Source organism: Poromitra crassiceps (genome assembly GCF_964638095.1).
Source record: "Poromitra crassiceps genome assembly, chromosome: 11".
In the NCBI taxonomy this organism is placed as follows: domain Eukaryota; kingdom Metazoa; phylum Chordata; class Actinopteri; order Beryciformes; family Melamphaidae; genus Poromitra; species Poromitra crassiceps.
The window spans coordinates 1,033,944-1,054,364 of NC_139643.1; positions in this window are offsets into that span (position 1 = coordinate 1,033,944).

The window sequence follows — 20,421 nt, forward strand, 5'->3', positions numbered from 1 at the left end:
TGATTTTAAAAGACAACACAATCAAAGGGATAAAACATGCGAAAGTGCAAACACCAGCATGGTCCCTGGTCTTATAATGACCCATCCATAAGTAACACAATGACAGAATGTATGTGTGATAATGTAACCAGACAGAGACCCAAATGCAGAGACTGAGAGACTGAAGATGGTTTCAAAGGATTTACTTGGAATGATGGAGAGTAGTACAAGTCCAATCCAACAAGGCAAATCCAAAAAGAGAAGACAGACATAAACTAGAACGACCGCACAGTGGATTTATGCCTCCGCCATTAGTTCATTCTTAACCCTAGAACACTAATGTCGGGTGATTTTCACCCGGACAATTGAATTCAGGTGATTTTCATTGTCTTGCTGCTGTCTGAGGTGGGCGGGTCCTTAGGTACCTTCAGGATGCTCACTGACGTCATTGAATGTAGGTTTGTTTCCCTGCTCCCATTCATGGTTTTTTCTACCGGCTACGTGTTCGGGTGATTTTCACCCGACGTTAGTGATAGAGGGTAAAATATCTTCGGGTTAGGGTTAATGTTATTCTGGTGACTTGTGTGGTGATTTTCACCACACAAGTCCCATGAATGGGTGGACCAAAGGAGAAGTTGGGAGCTCCTGTTTTTTTTTTTTTTTTTTTTTTTTTGTAACAATTACCTCATTTTTCCCGAATTTGACATATTTTTTAGTGTCCCCCATAATCATTTTTTTTGTGTTTTTTGTGATATTTCACATTTAAAAATAAAAGAAGAGTACCTCAATTTGCCATGTATTGTTGTACTTCAAGATATTTTGATGAGAAGTATGTTTTATGGGGTATATTGCATCGGGTGAAATACACCCGACGTTAATGATGGTGTGATTTTAAATCACGTTAGTGTTCTAGGGTTAAGTCCAAATCGCCATTTGAGGCAAATTGGAAGAAATTCTGTCAAGGCGCTCCTGAGATGTTGCGGAAAATTTGATTCCGTCAAGGCATTCCTGAGATATCGCCTTAACAAGCTTGAAAATGGAGTTTCGAGAGGTCACAGTGACCTTGGCCTTTGACCACCAAAATCTAATCAGTTCATGCTCAAGTCCAAGGCGATGTCTGAGGCAAATTTTATGAAAGTCCGTTGAGGAATTCCTGAGATATTGCGTTAACAAGGTTGAAAATGGCGTTCGAGAGGTCACAGTGACCTTGGCCTTTGACCTCTGACCACCAAAATCGAATCAGTTCATCCTTGAGTCCAAGTCGATGTTTGAGGCAAATTTGATGAAATACCATCAAGGCATTCCTGAGATATCACGTTAACAAGCTTGGAAATGGCGTTCGAGAGGTCACAGTGACCTTGACCTTTGACCACCAAAATAAATCTAATCAGTTCATCCTTGAGTCTAGGTCGATGTTTGAGGCAAATCTGATGAAATTCCATCAAGGCGTTCCTCAGATATCACGCTAACGAACATTGGACATACGGACGGACGTACGTACTGTACGGACGGACGGACAACCCGGATGCATAATGCCTCCGGCCTGGCTATCACCGGCAGACGCATAAAAATGCATGCATCTGGCAAGAGTTAGACCAAGCTGATAAAAGCAGTCAGAAAAGGGCAGCTAGCAACAAGCTAAGCACATCAGACAATCCAGCAAGACACATGAGCTCACAGTCACATACTATCTCAAGATTCAAGATTCAAGATTTTTTATTGTCACTCCGTAGTACAAGTATCACGTGTGAAATTCTTGTGCTGTGGATTCCGTTTACAACATAGTACAAAATATAACAGGGCATATGAGTGCAAAAACAACAAGAGACACAACAAGCAATAAGGCAGTAGAGTGATAAGACAAGTCAGAGATAGTGGCATATTCACTGCACATAGGTGCACATGGCATGTGTATACTTTAGACGTACTTAAACATTTTAAATTCGACATTGTGTTTGCACATGGCATGTGTATACTTTAGAGGTACTTAAACATTTTAAATTCGACATTATGTTTGCACAGGTGCAAATAGCATATACCTAATTAAATATTAGACATACGTAATGGTAGCAGCTACAGTACGGTACAGTACAGCTACTACACTATTTGTGTATGTTAAGGTATCTAATGAGAGATCAGGATGAGCTGGATGAAGAGTGAAGCATGGCTCCACAGGTGGGTGGTGATTGCCTAGATCAAACCACAGCACAAACACACACATGTCACATGACAGACAGGGAGGAAACAAAATATCAATTAGAAGTACATGACAGATCTAACCCCATGACAGGATGACTGTTTTGGTCACTGGTTCCTTACACTTTCTGTAATAAAACATCTAAAGGCTAAAATCTTATCAAATGGGGGGGTCCATGTTCTAATTTGTGTCAGTTTTGTCCTTGACAAAAGGTTTGACAATCGCTATACACTACAGTATAGAGAGGACTTAGCTGCACACGTGTGCCTGTTTGACATTGGTCGGGTCACTTATTGGGAGGTCGTGAAGCGTGCAAAGCACACTAGAAATGAGCGTGTAATATTTCTAGTTAACATTCTGTAGGCTACATATTTGATGATGAGAGAATGGGAAATTGCATGCACATGAAAACACCACAAAATTACTAAGTAGAGGAGAGGAGACGAAAAGTAGAAGTGTAATACAAGAGAGAAGTGTAGCGAACAATTAGGCTAGAAAAAGTATTTCATACAACTATTAATCATTAGCTTACATATTGGGTTTGAATATGTCTGAGTAATTTATTAATTATGTGTCCAGAATAGCTGGTTCGGATACCGTGGTTAGCTGCCCAGTAGGTTTAAGGCTGTTTTATGGTTAGAGTGTCGACAGGTGTCTTACGAAAAGTGTCAGACGAGACTATAGCATATCGGGAGGGATCGAGACATCTGCACAAGCTGTCACTCTCTCTCACACACACACACACACACACACACACACACACACACAGACAGACACACACACACTAAGAAAAGTCTGAAGAGAAAGAGTAAAGATGGCTGTGGGCGTGGCCTCATGTCTGTGTCCTGTTATTGACTGCAGTAGTCGTGATTGTGGTCTGGATGCTGTCTGCAACTTGCTGTGTATAGCGTTCCTGGGGAGTGCCGTGCATGTCAGTGTGGGAACTGCTGTGGTCTGTAGGAGGAAGCTCTAGCAATGCTTCCCACTATGTGCAAAAGTTATGCATCCAGCCTGTGAAATTTTGTATCAGCAGACTGTCAATAAGAATTCACTAGCAAGGACCACGCCACAACAAGAGTATCGTTAAGGTTCTTTACTGAAGGGGGGCACGGTGGGGCACGGTGGCTCAGTGGTAGAGCTGTCGCCTCACAGTCAGAAGGTCCTGAGTTCGATTCTCGCCTGGGACACTGTGGGCGCTGTGGTTGTGTTCCTCCCCATATCCTCAGTGCCCACTGCCCAGGTGGGGTATCTCGTCGTAAGGGCCTTTCTGTCTGTGTGGAGTTTGCATGTTCTCCCCGTGCTCCCCCAGGGGGGCTCCTCCGTATATAACCCCCCCACTAAAAACATGCAGAAGATCAGATCGTCATCGTCATCTGACCAGTGACGACAACATCCGAAGTTGGTCCCCGGGCGCTGTACGAGAAAGCGACCACTGCTCCTGGCCTGCCCCCCGGAGGAAAGGACATGCCTGGATGGGTTAAATGCAGAGGACACTTTTCACCGGCCACCGTCAGCATGAGTGTGTTGTGGCCGCATGCATGTGTTGTGGTGTTCGTGTGACAATAAAAGACGGGCTTGTCCCGTTACGAGAGTTTTTTTTTTTTTTTGAGAATGAGTTGTGTATGGTGTAGTGTGGGTGCGAGATGAGCCGTCTGTTCCAGGAGGTCACGTGTTCCGGGGGGAACGTCCTGATGACCGGGGCAGAGGGAGACTCAGGGTGGGGGTTCCGTCTCAGACGTGGTCTGCCCGAGCGGGTCTGGCGTGAGGCGTGTTTCAGCTCGAGCAGATTTCAGGCCCCCCCGGATGGATCCTAGAACGAGACGTGGAGAGGCATGCACCATGCCTAGTGAGAGGGAATGAGGATGTTAAGGGTTGAGGGGTGCGGGAAGGGATAGGGGATTGAGGGATGAGATATACAAGGGAGGGAGGGTGGGTCGAGAGATCGAGACAAACAGGGTGAGGCAGGTTAACCAGGTGTAGTAATATTGCCACGTAATTAGAGGAGTGGTTTAGAGGGGTGGTTAGGAAGTTGGGGGAGTGGTTGAGGCGTGGCCCAGCTCCTGAACTTAAGTTAAACGTTAACTTTCATTTCACTAGCAAGGACCACGCCACAACAAGAGTATCGTTAAGGTTCTTTACTGAAGAGAATGAGTTGTGTATGGTGTAGTGTGGGTGCGAGATGAGCCGTCTGTTCCAGGAGGTCACGTGTTCCGGGGGGAACGTCCTGATGACCGGGGCAGAGGGAGACTCAGGGTGGGGGTTCCGTCTCAGACGTGGTCTGCCCGAGCGGGTCTGGCGTGAGGCGTGTTTCAGCCCGAGCAGATTTCAGGCCCCCAAAATAAGTCGGATTAAGTTGAGCTGAGTTGCACGTGAGCTTGACTGATCCTTGAGATCGTTAAGATCATTGAGATCGTTAAGATCATTGAGATCGTTAAGATCATGGAGATCGTTAAGATCATTCAGGATGCAGAAGCGACATGCGAGAGATTACGAAGGGTCGAGGGGCTCGATGGTTTGGTTCGATGTGCTCAGTCTGACGTCTATGGAGGAGTGGCTTGAATAGTGTTCTGGAGATAAGCCTGGAGCTGAGGCTCGGTGTAGGTACTTCTGGAACCAGAATAGTGTGGCAATTCTTCCTGTTTCCATGAAGAGAGTGGATGTTGAGGTGATGCCTGTGGCATGCCTGAAACTGTTGTATTTAGTCGCTGGCTTGTATAACTAAGATAGGAGTTGAGGTGGAAGTAGGTCGGGAGACCGATTCTCTGATAATCTATTGCTCCGTTGGAGTGGCAAATGCGGGTAGTGATGACCGATTGACTGGGATGAGGAGAAGACCATAGGCAGGTGAGGTCAGTAATTCGGGGGACCTCCGCAGCCTGAATCCGGCGTAAGCATGGATTTATGAGTAGCTTAACCATTGAAGATATGTTGACCGAATGTAGAGAACTGATACAGAGGCTGAGTGGAGAGAGAATGGCGAGTAAGAGGCCTTTTAAGATGGCTTCTAGGAGCTAGTAGAATGATGTGGCTGTTCCTGAGATGAAGTGTCTGTATTCCTGTTAGGAGGAGTGAGGGTGGATGAGTTGGGACTTCCCAGACCCTACGTGCCCCCCCCAAAAAATGGCCTATCTGAGGCTGATGTGGCGAACTGCCTCTGCGGCAGCTGATGGGTCTGTAGCAGCTGATGAATTGAACTGCGTTCTGTGCAGTGACTGAAGGAGTAACTGCGTCTGCAGCGACTGATGAATTGAACTGGGTTCTGTGCAGTGACTGAAGGAGTGAACTGCATCTGCAGCGACTGATGAATTGAACTGCGTTCTGTGCAGTGACTGAAGGAGTAAACTGCGTCTGCAGCGACTGATGAATTGAACTGCGTTCTGTGCAGTGACTGAAGGAGTGAACTGCATCTGCAGCAACTGATGAATTGAACTGCGTTCTGTGCAGTGACTGAAGGAGTGAACTGCGTCTGCAGCAACTGATGAATTGAACTGCGTTCTGTGCAGTGACTGAAGGAGTAAACTGCGTCTGCAGCGACTGATGAATTGAACTGCGTTCTGTGCAGTGACTGAAGGAGTGAACTGCATCTGCAGCAACTGATGAATTGAACTGCGTTCTGTGCAGTGACTGATGAATGGAACTGCACTCTGCGGTGGCAGATGGAGCTAACTGCATCTCGACAGCTGACGGCGTAACTGCTCTGCTCTGTGCCGTAACTGATGGGGCAGACTATCTGCAATAGCTGATGGAGTGAACACTACTCTGTGCGGTAGATGAGGCTAGTCTGTGCATTAGATGAGGCTGACTGCGTCTGCAGTAGCTGATGTAGTGAACTCTACTCTGTGCATTAGATGAGGCTGACTGCGTCTGCAGTAGCTGATGGAGTGAACTCTACTCTACTCTGTGCAGTGGATGAGGCAGACTGCGTCTGCAGTAGCTGATGGAGTGAACACTACTCTGCGTGGTAGATGAGGCTGACTGCGTCTGCAGTGGCTGATGGTTTGAACTCTACTCTGTGCAGTAGATGAGGCTGACTGCATCTGCAGTAGCTGATGCATTGAACTCTACTCTGTGCAGTAGATGAGGCTGACTGCGTCTGCAGTAGCTGATGGAGTGAACTCTACTCTACTCTGTGCAGTGGATGAGGCAGACTGCGTCTGCAGTAGCTGATGGAATGAACACTACTCTACTCTGTGCAGTAGATGAGGCTGACTGCATCTGCAGTAGCTGATGAATTGAACTCTACTCTGTGCAGTAGATGAGGCTGACTGCGTCTGCAGTAGCTGATGGAGTGAACTCTACTCTACTCTGTGCAGTGGATGAGGCTGACTGCGTCTGCAGTAGCTGATGGATTGAACTCTACTCTGTGCAGTAGATGAGGCTGACTGCGTCTGCAGTAGCTGATGGATTGAACTCTACTCTGTGCAGTAGATGAGGCTGACTGCGTCTGCATTAGCTGATGGATTGAACTCTACTCTGTGCAGTAGATGAGGCTGACTGCGTCTGCAGTAGCTGATGGACAAGGACAGACCAGTTGGGAAAAGAGGAGGGTTGGGCTGATTAGCCGAAGCCGTGTTGGCTGAGACAGAGAAAGTGGGGGCAGAAGCCATGTTGCTGTTCTTGGCTGAATGAGAGTTAGAGGAATTGAGGGATGAAGGGATGAAAGGATGCATGTGTACAGGGTTTTTGTGCAGCCTGCGGGACTGGGATGAGAGGGAAGCTGAGATCAGCTGAGAGAGATGGGAGACATAGGAAGCAGGCACGGGATATGACTTGAATATCATGTTTTGAATGAATGTAAACAATAATACATGAAGAGATGAGATCAGCTGTGAATGTCTGGCAGAGGGAGCCAGGGAATATACGACCTGGCTGCAGCCATCTGCAGCTTCAGTGGCACTGTGACATCAAACCGGACAGCGCTGACGGTGATTGGCTCATGGCTCTCGCATGTTTGGCTCTGGATTGGCTCTGCCAAGCAGGACCCGGAAGCGCTGTCTGCTCGGAAAGTTTGTTGTGATGGACAGGATATGACTTGAATATCATGTTTTGAATGAATGTAACAATAATACATGAAGAGATGAGATCAGCTGTGATTCACAGCGATACACTAGTATCGTTCATAATTAATGATTTTGCAGTCTTTCATTTGACAGTTATTGAAAGTTTTGCGGGGGGGAGGGGGCACCACAAAACAATTACGCTTAGGGCACCCAAAAGGCCAGCAGCGGCCCTGGCTGTGAATGTCTGGCAGAGGGAGCCAGGGAATATACGACCTGGCTGCAGCAGTCTGCAGCTTCAGTGGCACTGTGACATCAAACCGGACAGCGCTGACGGTGATTGGCTCATGGCTCTCGCAGGTTTGGCTCTGGATTGGCTCTGCCAAGCAGGACCCGGAAGCGCTGTCTGCTCGGAAAGTTTGTTGTGATGGATGCTGAATGGCATGAATAACTATCGCTTTTCCTCTCTCTCTTATGTTGAAAGGGGATGCATTTCCTTCTCTGGAACGTTGAGTGCAGGTGACGGTAAAGTCTGTATTCGGCTCCGTTGTGTGAACGTGGAGTTTGGCACGTGAGGACCGGGGTGCGCCGTGTTGAATGGGATGCCGGATTCGGCATGACACCGGGAAACGTAGTTGAAGAAGATGCGCTGCCTCGCTGGAATGGATCGCCTTCCGCGTTTGTCGAGTCGATTTGGCCCAGGAATATTGACTGATGATACCGTGGAGACTCTGCTTTGGCACGGAGGCTGTGATGTGACGATAGCATGTCTGGTGGACGCTGCTAATCGGTAGCAAATCACGCAGTCGCCGTCTGAATCGGGTGGATTGCAGATCTGGATTGCGGTGAGTTTGGCTGTTTGAAATGGTAATTCCAGCGTTTGGCAAAGTTTACTGATGTGTAAAGTGTGTGATGTATGTGTGCTGCCTGCACAGCCTGTCTGTCGAGAGATCGAGACAAACAGGGTGAGGCAGGTTAACCAGGTGTAGTAATATTGCCACGTAATTAGAGGAGTGGTTTAGAGGGGTGGTTAGGAAGTTGGGGGAGTGGTTGAGGCGTGGCCCAGCTCCTGAACCTAAGTTAAACGTTAACTTTCATTTATTTCAACAGACTATCTGCTAGGTACTTTTAATTAACACATTTTCAACAAACGATGCAATTTACAAGTTGATTGTCAAGTATACCTGCTCAAATTAAGGCAACTTACAAACTATGGTTAATGGACTGTCTACATTCAGTTAAGGTTACGTTTATTCTAACCTGACACATGGTTTTGTTTTCACAAGTGTGATCTCATCTCATGATCTCGCACGAATAAAGCTGCCTTGCAAGGTTCAGTTTATTATGCACATAAAATAAATTGTTTGGGGCAGGGGTTGATTCCCAAACTTTTTCAGCTTTCGAACCAAAAGATCATTTTAATGTTTCCTGGGGACCCAAACTCATGAATATACATGAGTTGCCATGACATCGATCTTAATTAGTAAACTATCAATAAATCCAAAGAACACACAAACCTGGATTGAAATAATTATATGGAATGCATTTAATCAATTACAAATTCACATCCACAGCAACATGTACTTCAATCATGAGAGGCCAGTTGGTAGGATTAGACAAACTTTATTTAGCAATCGGCATGCATGGCAAATACTTTGGCGCTTGACTCCATTGGCCAGTGGCGCTGCTCTTGAGGCAAGAGGAGGGCACCTGCATAGGCTAGGAGATCCCCCCCCCCATGGGGGATCAGGAGTCAAGACTCGTTGGTGGCGGACTGAGGAGGTGGGTGGGGCAAAACAACGCTTCGGAGGACGGCTTCGAGGGAGATGGACTGCCGTGAAGCTACTGCTGCTATGATCGGCCAGAGAGAGAGAGGTGACGTAGAACCCTTGCTATATATATGAGGATTAACTGACGTCATATTTGACGTCATAGCAGACGTCATACTAGGACTTTGACTGACCACGTTATGCTAGGACTTGACTGTCGTCAGGGGATGATCGGATTATGCATGAGTGGCCTTCAGCTTGAAATATGGTCTGGAGACCTCACTTCAATCATGAGAGGCCAGTTGGTAGGATTAGACAAACTTTATTTAGCAATCGGCATGCATGGCAAATACTTTGGCGCTTGACTCCATTGGCCAGTGGCGCTGCTCTTGAGGCAAGAGGAGGGCACCTGCATAGGCTAGGAGATCCCCCAAAAGGAAGATCTGATTACCGGAGGTTATTGTACTTTTCCGGCCTTCGACCTTTTTAGCGACTTACAGCTATTTGCGGCTGGCGCTCCCAACTCGGTCGGGCCTTCGATCTTGGTACATTGTTTAGCTTGGCGCTTCCCGGCTTGGCCTACTAGGCTGCCTTGGCGCGACTACCCTGACTTTCTCCGGCTCTCTCTTTCTCTATCCCCCTCAACGCTTCCCAGCTTGGCCTACAGTACCTGGCCGCCTTGGCGCTTCGCGATTGTACTTTTCCGGCATTCGACCTTTTTAGCGACTTACAGCTATTTGCGGCTGGCGCTCCCAACTCGGTCGGGCCTTCGATCTTGGTACATTAATGTTTAGCTTGGCGCTTCCCGGCTTGGCCTACTTGGCTGCCTTGGCGCGACTACCCTGACTTTCTCCGGCTCTCTCTTTCTCTATCCCCCCTTCTTTTTAGCCTATTTAAATTTTTATTTTTACATGTTTCACCCTCTCCTTCCTACTGCCCACCTCTCTCCCATTGTGCGCATGCAAGCACACACACACACACACGGGGTCAGCTCGCCATTCCGAAGTGTCGGCATTCCGATCATTGACTTCTATGCTTTCGGAGAGGCGGCCCTTTTTATCTCCAAAAAATGTTTCGCTGAGAGGTTAGGTTCTGGGGGAGGTTAGGCTTAGGCGTGGGGGGTGGGAGAGGTTAGGTTTAGGGTTAGGGTCTGGGAGAGGTTAGCTCCTCCAGACCCTAATGGGCGAGCAGTTGACTAATGGTGGAGCAGTTAGGCTAATAGGGGAGCAGTTGCCATAAGCGTCAAAGATGACTTCCATGGGTTTGCATTGAGTTTAGTCGGAAAGCCCAAGTCGTTTCATGTGTCGCTCAAGGGTACCATGTTAGTAACAAGCGACGCACAAGGGACAGGACAAAGCGTCAATATGCGACGTGCTCAGAGTGAGAACGGGTTGGGTACGGGTACCAATTCAATTCAATTCAATTCTTTATTGTCATTGTACTGGTACAACGAAACTGAGGTAGCCCCTCTCATACTCAGTGCATATAAAAATGATAGACCACTGGTGGTACGCAGGGCTCCCTCCCTCTCGTACTTTCATATGGTGGAAATTTCTGAGATGGTATATACTTGATGTAAAAAGGTTGAGAACCACTGCTATAGGCTAACTTATCCCCCCTAGCTCAGCAGAGTTTTCCTACAATATCTTCCTGCCTATATTGCAGGAAGATATTGCCTGATTGCTTTTATCATGCAGGATTTTAAAGTGTGCTATATAAATTTAATTTATTATTATCATTATTATTATTATTATATCCACTCTGTCCTCAATAGTTTCCCAACCAATGAGCAAAAGGTATAAAGGCAGAAACCAGAAGAGCAGCAGTTGTCTGTCCGCCTGTCTCTCTGTCTCTCTGTCTGCCTGTGTCTGTCTGTGTGTCTGTCCGCCTGTCTCTCTGTCTGCCTGTGTCTGTCTGTGTGTCTGTCTGCCTGTATGTCTGTGTCTGTCTATCTATATCTGTTCATATCGGAATACTTTTATAATATTTTATAATCTCTTTATTTATCTTTATTTATTCATGATTTATATCTTATGTGTTATGTCTTGTATATTTGTTCTTATCAATGTTACATGAGCACCAACCACACCAAGACAAATTCCTGGTATGTGAAAACATACCTTGGCAAATAAAAATAATTCTGATTCTGATTCTGTCTGAACGGCTGGTGTGTCTGTCTGTCTGTCTGTCTGTCTGTCTGCCTGTCTGTATGTATGTCTGCCTGTATGTCTGCCTGTATGTATGTCTGCCTGTATGTATGTCTGCCTGTCTGTGTGTCTGTCTGTCTGTCTGAATGGCCGGTGTGTCTGTCTGCCTGTGTGTCTGCCTGTCTGTCTGTCTGAACGGCTGATGTGTCTGTCTGTCTGCCTGTCTGTATGTATGTCTGCCTGTATGTATGTCTGCCTGTCTGTCTGTGTGTCTGTCTGTCTGAACGGCCGGTGTGTCTGTGTGTCTGTCTGTCTGAACGGCTGGTGTGTCTGTGTGTCTGTCTGTCTGAACAGCTGGTGTGTCTGTCTGTCTGTCTGTCTGTCTGTCTGTCTGAACGGCTGGTGTGTCTGTGTGTGTGTCTGTCTGTCTGAACAGCTGGTGTGTCTGTCTGTCTGCCTGTCTGTCTGTGTGTCTGTCTGTCTGTGTGTCTGTAAGAAGTGAAGCAGGAGGGGACTCACATCCTCTCTGGATAAATAAAGAAGGGCCGTTCAGTATTGTATTTTATCGCCCTCTATCAGCAACTAGGAGGAATTACAACATCATGGAGCAAAAGACTCTCTGTGACTAAATGTACAGCACAGTGGCCTAGTAACCTCTATGACCCTAGGCCACAATTTAGCCATTCATTCATTCATTCATTCATGTAAAATCCCCTTGAGTTAAGGGAGTTATAATGGAGGAGAACTTTTTGGAATGGGGGCCAGATTAGATCATGTGAAATGACCGGGGGGGGGGCCGGCCAGCTGCTTCTCGCATCATATGAGTTATAAAAATAAAAATCATATACAATACAATTGTACTGTAAGGATTTTGTTTACCATCTGAACAAAAATGCTAATTGAACTTGCTTGATTAACTAATACCAATGTGTGGAGGGCCACATACATTATAGTATGTTTTGAGAGACAAGCTGAGGGCCACATACATTATAGTATGTTTTGAGAGACAAGCTGAGGGCCACATACATTATAGTATGTTTTGAGAGACAAGCTGAGGGCCACTTAAGATCAGTCAAAGAGCCACATCTGGCCCCCCGGGGCCGGACTTTGGACATGCCTGCTTTTAAATAATCTTCTGAAAGAGATGATCTTCTGCTGACGTCACTGCCTGGAGAGAGAGGAATAAGAAGAGTTCAGACACCGTTATAATACAGATAAGAAAGTTGTGCACTATGGGGACGGATTCCATCCTTTTTTAGATTTGTATTATGCAAAAGTGTGCATGGTTAGTCCGAAAGGTCTGAAACTGGGCGCCATTTATAGATTCTGGGGTATGGAAAACAGTGACACTATTTAGGTTAGAGGACACTTCCTGTCACCCAGTCAAAATAAATGACTCACTATTAGAGGACAGAATCTGCCCTTTTGACTTCCAGTCAAAGTGCTATTTTTGGGCCTCTAGCTATTTTTTTGAACATAGTGTAACCCAGGTTACCAGAACCGTTTAATGTGTCTTAATATAATAAATTATACTGTGAATATAACATAATATAAACAGTGAATATAATGGCAGGACTCTTATTTTCAAAGCATATCAGATTTGGTTGCAGGACTCTTATTTTGAAAGTACATCAGACGCTACGCAGCATCCGCCAGTCTAGCTGAGATGACGGTGAAAATACCTAGCGCATCCTTTTCCTACCTGGACGAATATCAGACAAGACGTGTGTTGATACCGGAGAACAGAAATACGTGTTGAGACATAGAACACAGAGACACGTGTAAGTAAAATATATGTGTGCTTACCAATAATTAACTGTTATCTCTCTGAAACCGTCAGTAAAGAAAATTATTGTCCCCGACCAGATTCATTGCTGCTAAATAGCGACCTGTGGTAGTGACCATCACGCTGTCATTTGCCGAAAGCAGATTCTTGGTGAGTTTCTCCCGACATGAAAAAGTGCTATTGCAGCTTGCTGTAATGATAATATGAAGCTAGCAGACTGAAAACATGCTGACTCGATGCAATAGTGCTACAAACATTAGCAACACCGATTAGCATCCACCACGCTACCGTGGCTAGCACATTAACGTGCTGAACGTGCAAACCCTCAGCTAACATGGGTGAGAGTCACCCGGTGGTTTTACTGGATGCGTAGTGCAGCCATGACGCATCGCGTGTAGCGTTATTCTTTTCATTACCTCAATCAGTGTTTATTTCTGCAGTGTAAAGCCTGCTAGTGTTAAGCTTATTAGTAGCTGTTGCAGTGTGTTTAATGCACACCAGTGGTGATACAGTATACTGTAGCTTTTAGGTCAAGGAAATTGAGTTACTGAAATTAATGCACTTGAACTGATGTCACTTTGTATATTCTGTTAGCCATACTGTAATACTATATTCATGTAATTGCTATATAAAATGTATTTTGATGCTGAATGGAAAAGAAAAGAGAAAATGACATGACAGATGGTTAAAGGAGTGATGACAATTTTATTTGTTTGTTTGATGTAACGTTTTATTTGGCTTAATGGTTACACATTGCACATTAGAGTCCACACAGGAGAGAAAACATTTATTTGATCCGTTAAGTGACACTTTTCTTGGTTTTGTGGGTACAAGGCCAGGTCCTTCTTGTTCCCGTTTCCTGTCCGTCCTTGTTGTCAGCGTCTGAATCCACCAGACCCCGGATTCCCCAGCCCGGCTTGCTTCCCGTGGAGAGAGGTGCAGCTGGTTCTTGGGGTGGCGAGCCTAAGCCCTGAACCGGATCGAGAGAAAGGAGAGATGATCGAATTATTCCTTCTCAACTAAGTGGTAGGACAATCGTATCTATTGCCCCACGGATTTCATGGAGTTTCTAACACAGTGGTAGGACAATCGTATCCATTGCCCCACACATTCAAACCCACGGAGCTTCCATCACAGTGGGAAGACAATATCCCCCTTGCACTTTTCCATTCAAAGGATAACTGTCCGAGTCGAACTGATCTCGTGGATCCGAACTAGAGAACAGAGCACATGTTGAATGTTTTTCTTGTTGTTTTGAATCTCGATAATTGTTTATAATAATTGTGATTTATTTCAATTGCCCATTGTGAGTATTGCTCTGTGTGCATTTGATAGTGCTCACCTGATTTGAACGTGAGTTATTGATTTGTTTTCTAAGTACTTTAATAGAACCTGAACTTTAGCAGTGTTAAACTAGTTTTTTCTATTTTTATATACAGCTGTGTATTACTTGCTGAAATACACAGTAATGCAACCAGAGCAATACTATGGGATTCCTGAAGGGAACTTGTTCTATTGTTTTTGTTTCTGGGTAATTTAGTTCTATTGAAGGAACGGTTGTTTTTTGAGGTTGAAGGTCGAATCCAATCGAAATAATAATAACCGACGACTGTATCTCTGTTGAGTCAGAAGCACTTTAAAATAGGATTTATATGGAACTATAATAAATCAACATAGGAATTAACAAAAAATTAATGAGTGCCTGACTAATAACAAAATAGTTTCTTATAAAATAAGGAATAAAAGAGACAGTTACTTACCTGATGTGTGAACATCTGTCGTCGACCCACCGTCGTTGAATGCGAAACCTGAAAGAAAGAGAAATAGTTTAGTGGGAAAAAAGAATTGTGTTTGATTAATATTATTGTTGAAATGATATGCTTGAAGAAAGAAAGAATAAGAAATAACTGAAATACAAGTAAATAAATGTTGTGTTATCTTTAAAAACGTACCTGCTGAGTCTGTGTCGTGTTCTGTGTGCTGCCTGGTGCCCATTTCTCCAAGAGCGACCTAGAGCTTCTGTGACCCCGGTCCATAGATAAAGGTGATCTACTCTCTCTAACTGAATTAGAGAGGCGTGCTCATTCTGAACTGATAGTAGTGTTACAATAGCATTGCCAAAAACCATGCTCTCATCATGATCATGGACCCTGGAATTGTAATAAATAAATAAATGCTCTCATCATGGACCTTGGTATTGTAATAAATAAATAAATAAATAAATAAATAAATAAATAAATAAATAAATAAATGGCGGTTGGTTAAACTTGCATGGCCTTAAACTCATTTCTATTGTTTTCCCATTGTTTTTAATGATAAAAAAGTGTCATTTTTCCAACTTCCAGACATTTTTGCATAAAAGCATGAATTCTGATGTTCGACATTCATCCTGGAGTCAAGGCTTCACATTTGTAGTTTTTACTGTGTATTCTGTATTTTACCGAGTATTTCCCACCAGTTCCCCATGTTTGGCATGGGGATCAATTTCATGCAGTTTACATGAACTTGATCCATATAATGCCAAACATGGGGAAATGGTGGAAAATGTGAAAATACAGTGAAAACGACACATTTGAAGCCTTACCTCCAGGATGAATGCTTAACATCATCAGGTAATTCATTGTTTTTGCAACAATTTGCTGGAACTCCAAAATTCACACTTTGTCAAACTGCTGTTTTCTGGCAGAAAACCACAAAAAAGTGTGAATTTTGGAGAGACGAGAGAGACGGACGAACATCGTTACATCATTTTTGTCTGTCGTGCATTAAAACTAAAAAAAAATGTTTTGAAAATGTAAGGAGTAGAAAGTACAGAGATTTGTCTTAGAATGTAGACGGCAAAAGTAAAGAAAAATAAATACTCAGTAAAGTACAGATAGCTGAAAATACTAATTACTGTAAGTACTGTACAGTAACAAAGTATTTGTACCAGGTTATTTCCCATCTCTGTTAATAGACAAGGAGGGCTCTATTCTCCCACAGGCCATCGGCGCTATTACGGGCCTTAACCGCAAAAAAACGTGCCTTGCGCCTGTTTCGGGAAGATAGCAATAGGCTTTAGGCTGCCAAATGCGCTTTAGGCCGAATGGGCGTGGCGCAGTCCCAAAGTGGGCGTGTCGGCGCTAAATACCAGCCTAGTTATATCTTGGGAGCTGGCCTACATTTAGCGCTTTGCGCTTTTGAAAAGCAGGCCTATTCTTTGCCTTCACTGCTTCTTCTCTGTCACCCTTCTCTCTCTCTCTCTCTGAGTTCCCAGCATGCATTGTGTTTCTTCATTTCGCTACTAAATAGCCACCAAATGAGCCAAAATAGATATAAAAGGTAGTTCTAAATTAATGTGTAATGGTAACACAGCCTGCCATTGTCAACATTTCAATATTGGACCAAATAAAACCTCGAAATGAAAACACCACCCTATGTGAAACATATATGTCCTCCTGGGCATATATATACCCCTTGTCGAGTTAACGTGATTTAGAGAAGTAACAGCGGAACGCGCTTCGGAACGCGCTTCTAATGGCATCTGCTATACTGTGATGTTCCTTCAATAACTTGGCCCTATTTCACATTTAGTTTTACAATAAAAACACATTTATGCAATGACTTGACATAATGTAGGGTATATTTATGTGCATCATCCTTCCTGCAGCAGGCAAGAGAAAATGATATCTTTCTGGACAAACTTTCACCAATCTAATAGGCTATATTTTTCTAGCTGATGCATAGAACATTATTTTCACTTTGATCTTGCTATAGTGTAGCGTATTTACATGCTTGCAGTATTGAAACTGCAGTTAGATTGGTTTGAGAAGCATAATAATATGGAATAATAGCCTATAATGCAGACAGACAGGCTGGATGAAGGGAGGGGGGGGGGCAGAGCGTTTGGCTTTCATCTGGTTTTGCGGGATCACTGGAATTGGAGCTAAAAAGGCAAGCGTGCGATTCGTTTATTGCACTTATCCAATGAGCATGACGGTGCATAATTTTACGCCTAAAAGGCGTGGTTGTAATGCTTTGGGCTGCATCTAGCGCCAGCACGACGATATCAAGTGCGCCTTTCCACGCCCACTGCTTTGATCTGCGCCTGCCGCTCGGCCTAGAAACTGCGCCGATGCAACGATAGGGGCCTATGTGTTCCCTAATCTACAGAGTTACAGCAGCAGGTTCCAGAGCAGATGAGTTGAGACACGACTGACAGCTAAAAGCAGCATGTGGGGCGGTCAGGATGAGCTGTTGCACAACCCGGGTCACCGTGACTCAATATTACAACATCAGAAAAACATCAGAAATCTGTTTCGTTTCTGACGGATTTCAAATGCCAAGTGTCTGACACAAGCCTGAAATCCTCATGAAAAATAACATTTCATCCCTTGCTCAGTTCCGTCCTGTATCACTATCATTTGACCGACGTGTGTGATTTAAAACGTCTTCAGAGTGAAAGTTCCTGAGTTCCTCTTTAGAACAGAGAATGTTGTCAGCTGTGATCTTTTCCATGTGGTTCTAACAGGACAGAGGACACTCGATCCTTTTCACTGGAAACGAGAAATGAGAAAATAAAGTACAGAAACAAAAGCCTTTTTTCAGACATGCAGTGAACTCCTGAAGATATCCAGACGTTACTCAGATACACATGAGTATGAACACACTTTTTTTTTTTTTTTTTTTAGTAGAGTAGCAACCATTCACAGTTTACCACACATGTGGCAATAACCAATCAGCCCAGGGTATTCCTCTCCAGCTGATCCCAATCATCTAATCAGCATAGTATATCAGGGTCCATGTTTTACTCTGTCTATGTGCTGTGTTTGTGCCATGTGTCATTCTCAGTTGCTGATCATCATCCTGAAGCAGTTGTTCTCGCCCCACCTCCTCCCCTGACCACCACCATCGTCATGACTCCTGATTGAAGAATTCCCTATGGGGGATTTCCTATCTTATTCTTTACTGACGACGCCCTCTCATCATCTCAGGAGAGCGTCATCATATCATGGAGTCATACGCCAAAATTAATTTGTTGTATCATTAAAGATTGTTCAACTTTCTACTAGTCTCTCATGATTGAAATGGAGTTACTGAGAGACGTGTACTGCTGAGGCGAAGTCAGCAACATGAACGAAGGAGGTCAAATTAACTAGAGGGTGAAGGGCGCACAGTGCACTGTGGTGAAGAGGTGAAGACGAGAGAAGATGTACGATGGCTGCGCTGGCAGACTTGGTCTCAAAGAAAACTGTGGCAACATTTCGGATTTGAACCTGATGAAAAAGCTGAGCCGAAGAACCTGGACGAGACAACTTGTAAACACTGCAGGAAAAAGGCCCAGGCAAAAGGTGGCAAGGTGGACAAGAAATAACGGGACAGTGCTAGATGGAAGGCATGCACTGAAGCAGTCACCACTCACCTGGCTAAAGATATAGGGCTCTATTCTCCCCCTGGCCTTAGGCGCTAAACTGGCCTTAAACGCAAAAAACAAACATGCTTTACGCCTGCCTACCGCTGACTCGGGAAAATAGCGTCATGTTTTTACGCCCCGAAATGCGCTTTACGCTGAAGAGGCGTGGCGCAGTGCCACAAGAATAGGCCAGAATGGGCGTTTCGGCCTTAAATACCAGCCTAAAGCGATCTTCACAATGGGCGTTAATTTTTGCGGTTAACGCTTTTAAAAACCAGGCCTTATTCAGCACCTCCGTGGTGACACAGCGTGATAATTCCCCCTCTCTCGTCTCATCAACAGCGCTGTGCTGGAGACAATTCTTCCATGTCCCAAAAGTGAAAGGAAGAAGTGGTCAAAACAGAGGGATTGAATGGGAAACTATCCATCAATCAGCTAAATATATATATAGTTATTTCCATGTTGCCAGACACTATTGACAGTTTGAGCCTCCCAACAGTTTTATTAGCGAACATCATGTATTGACGATGCGGTGCGAGCTCCTTCCCAAAGCAACTCTCAGTTGTGTCTGTCATGCAGACCTCTCTCTCTCTCTCTCTCTCTCTCTCTCTCTCTCTCTCTCTCTCTCTCTCTCTCTCTCTCTCTCTCTCTCGACTGGACTGGATCTCCGTGGAATCGGAGATCCAGTCCAGGAAGAATGTGATTGGTTTACTGGAGATCACCAATGACCACAGTTGTGAATAATTCTATGCTTAAAAAGGCGTGGTTAAATGGCTAGCACTGCGCATTCATTAGGGAATGCGCGTGACCACGCCCACTAATAGCGCTTCGCCCAGCCATAAACACAAATTCAAGGCCAGGGGGAGAATAGAGCCATGCTTCTGACACTCGACCATCAATACGATCCACCAGGTCGAAAGTATTTCTCTAAATGTGCCATCCCTGAGCTGTATAACAAACTGAGAAACCAGGTTCACGTTTTGATCTCAGAGGGCCATAACTCAGCGCTGACGACGGGCATGTGGCCAAGTTCGAATGTGACATTGTGTCCCTGACAGTTCAGTTAATCAACAAGGAATGGAAAATGGTTTCAAAGTGTCTCCAAACAAGCTTCTTCCCAGACAACCACACAGCACAAAACTTGCACTCGAAGAAGCGTGACTTGCAACTGGATCAGACGATAATTGTAGCTGCGGTTAGGAAACTGGATGGGCAATGGCTAAATTGTTTCGGCCATAATCTCAATCTAGCCGTAAAACAATGCACTCTCACAGGAAAGACAATGCACAGAGCCCTGGGGGTCTGTCACTCTCACAGGAAAAACAAGGCACAGATGAGAGATGAGATGAGATAAACTTTATTGTCCCAGAAGGGAAATTTGTCTTGGGCAAAAAGTGCCCGTAGCCACATCCTGTGTTACAAAAACACAAGAACACACAAACAGGACAGACACAGCATTACACTAAGACACAGTGGTGGAGATGCCAACTGAGACATAAAATTGCACAAGCCCTATTGCACAATTTGTTTAAATCATACATACCCGTAGGTAAAAAAGAATATAAAATCAACAATAAAACCAGCAGCGAGATATTGGATAAAAGAATAAAAGAGTAAAAGTAAAAAATAAAACATTAAAATAAGATTAAATGAAAAATAAAAGAAATAAGATAAGAAGGTAAAACATGGCGCTAAGATTACCGTTCCTACTTAAAGTGCCTCCACCTACATACTATGGGTTGTTACAACCTGGAGGAAGAGCAGGCTGTTTGTTCAGAAGTGTAATCGAGGTAGGGAGGAAGGAGAGCTTGTAGCGGTTGCTCCTGTATCTGCTGGCTCTGAATCTTCTGCCAGAAGGTAACAACTCATATTCTGAGAATAAAATGTGAGAAGGGTCGGTCAGAGCTCTATGAGCCAGGCTGATGACCTTTTTCTCAAAGATGGACTGGAGCGTCAGTTCTTTCTTGCCGATCACTTTCATGGCTGTGTTCACCATTTTTAAAATCCTAGATTTGAGCTTGACTGTGAGAGACTCAAACCATGCCACCATGCCATATCTGATCCGGTGCATAGCCGAGCCGAACAGTTTGTTTGAAAGTCATTTTGTAATTTTGTGGTTATGGCCGAAGTGGCTGCCGCAAACCGTTTCATTTC